Source organism: Bombus flavifrons, unplaced genomic scaffold, assembly GCF_040668555.2.
Source record: "Bombus flavifrons isolate JBK064 unplaced genomic scaffold, iyBomFlav1_principal scaffold0024, whole genome shotgun sequence".
Classification (NCBI taxonomy): Eukaryota; Metazoa; Arthropoda; class Insecta; order Hymenoptera; family Apidae; genus Bombus; species Bombus flavifrons.
Window position 1 is genome coordinate 110001 of NW_027184769.1, and position 2500 is coordinate 112500.

Consider the following 2500-nt stretch of genomic DNA (forward strand, 5'->3'; position numbering starts at 1 on the left):
TTATGCGCGTAAACTTACAGAGAAGCTTCGAGGAAAATTATACGGTTCGAGAGAAGGTGGTATTTTTCTTTTATCTCTCTATTATGCTGCGAAAATCGCCTCAAAGAGAAAAAAAAATAAAAAAATCGAATAGAAGGAGAACACTCTTTTCCTCTATTCGATAGAGAACACGTTTTATGCATCTCGCCAAAGTGTCCAACTTCGTTCGTCGATAATATCACGCTAAGACTCACGCCAGACATCCGGTAACAACCGTCGGTTTTTAACGCCCGTCCTCTGTTTCCGCCTCTCCTACAGCCGTTTCTCTACTACTCTCGACGATTCCAGCGGTTCCTTGTTTTCTCTCTCGACGAAAACGCATGGGAACGCACGCAAGTGGAAAAGCGAGCGAGACGTACTGCGGTGTGCGTGTGTTCGGGGACTGGACGACCGGCGCGATGTTAGGATGCGCGGTCCAGCGATAGACGACGAAGAGACATGGGATGACCAACGCTCTCTCTTTTCTCGGAGCGCCGAATTGCCATAAAAAAAAAAAATCACACGCGCGCACGACATAGTCGTACGCGCGTGTATACCTCGTCTTCTCCGATTAAATCAAAGTTTTTCTCGAGCCTCGCCAAAGGGGATCTCGTCTTTTCTTCCTCTTCTACGATCTCTCCGACGACCATCGTACAACTTTCTAACGGACTCTCGTGCGCATCTTAATCGAGTACAGAAACGCTGCGCAAACACCTCGGAACTTGTAGTACCGCACACCTTAGGCCGATCTTAGACGCACGCTAGTTCGCACACGCTTTTCTCGTATTATGAGATCTCCGACGAACGTGGCTTTGGGCCAGGCGCGCGCGGGCAGAGAGATACACGACGACGGGGAAAATTCGTCCCGATACGAGTAACGTGTACTCTCCGATCTCCGCGCAACGCCGGGGATCATGTCTCCCTAAGTCATCAGCGTTCGAAGAAATCGCGTGTGCGTTCCCGGATCTACGGCTTTCTCTATCGGTGCGGTAAAAAGCACGGAGGATGTAATACGCAACGACGACCCATCGATGCGACGGTCCTCGTTGTAGTCGATCGCTCTCGCGAAGAGACGGAGTGGGCATATTATTATTCGATCCCTGGGGCTGTACGAGTAAAACGTCTTAAGACGAAGACGGTAGAGACTTTTATGACAAAGTTTCGCACGCCACCGAGTTTTTGGTTCTCTCTTCTCTCCTCTCTCGACCGAGTTCCCATATATGCTTTCTCTCTCAGTCTCGCCAAAATATATAATATTCGTTTAAGACGACGTCGGGGGCGCGGACTTCGTGCGTCGAACACCGGCAAACGTAGCATATATCGCCTGATATGAAAAAAAAATCGGTCACGAGGAGAACTACGAGTATATTCGATAACCTATACACGAAGCGGTGCATAAGCGGGCGGTCGTCCGAAAGGACGACTCACGACGCCGCGTGCACTCACGCAAGTCCGTGACGGTTCTCTCCGCTCTTATTCGTATCCCATTCTTCTTCCTCTCGTCGTCCGACTCTGAAACGTTCTCTTATTATATTTTTAAGAAGAACGACGGCGGGTTGTTGTCGAGGCAAGAAGGGACAGAGAGAGACAGAGGTAGTGTTTCGTAGTCTCTCGTGAACACGATAGATTTATATATCGAGCATGCGTACGAGTTGCACGGTCTCGGCACGACCGCGACGAACGCCGACGAGCGTCCAACAATCGCTCGTACGTCGCGTACGTCCTCTCGTCCGCTCTTATTCGTATCCTTCTTCGTGCGCTTTCCCCTTTCTCCGACTCTGAAACGTTCTCTTTTATTTTAAGAAGAACGACGGCGGGTGGTTAAGGCAAGAAGGGACAGAGAGAGACAGATAGAGAGTAACGATACGCAACGCAAGCAGTCTTAGGTTTACGTGAGCAACCCTCAGCCAGGCGTGGTCCAGGAATTGTATCCGTGGACCGCAATGTGCGTTCGAAATGTCGATGTTCATGTGTCCTGCAGTTCACACGTTGACGCGCAATTAGCTGCGTTCTTCATCGACCCACGAGCCAAGTGATCCACCGTTCAGGGTAATCTTTTATATATTTACAACATTTTTATACTCTTTGTACTCTTAATTCTCGGTTCGAGCGAAGCCGAGTTCCGACACGTTCGACCAACGGGAATCGGACGCGCAGAAGTCGCCATAGGATTGACGACACGAAAATGTTCGAAAAAAAAACCGACGAACGCGCGAAGATTCGCGCGTCCGTCGGCCGGGCGTAAAGTACATTATGATATATAACAACCATCGAGATCGAAGCTCCGTTCGTCAGGAAACGACGGGGATATACACACCCGATTCTGAATCCTCTGTACAGCACACGATCTCGCGAACGAGTAAGCACGGTGGCTAGCCCATGTTATGTATGTAATGCGTAATTCCACTCCCTCGTCAAATTTATTCAAGAAACAGCGCGCGTGCATCTCCATCGTTCGGGCGATGTAAAGATTCGATGGGAT

General features: G+C 49.7%; 1 non-coding gene across 1 annotated transcript; it reads right to left on the reverse strand.

Annotated features, from left to right (window-relative positions):
- Window positions 1-1915: 1915 nt before the first annotated feature.
- Window positions 1916-2070, reverse strand: LOC138189328 (5.8S ribosomal RNA). Its single transcript, XR_011176022.1, has one exon. It is a non-coding gene; the product is annotated as a 5.8S ribosomal RNA (ribosomal RNA).
- Between the last annotated feature and the right edge of the window lie 430 nt (window positions 2071-2500).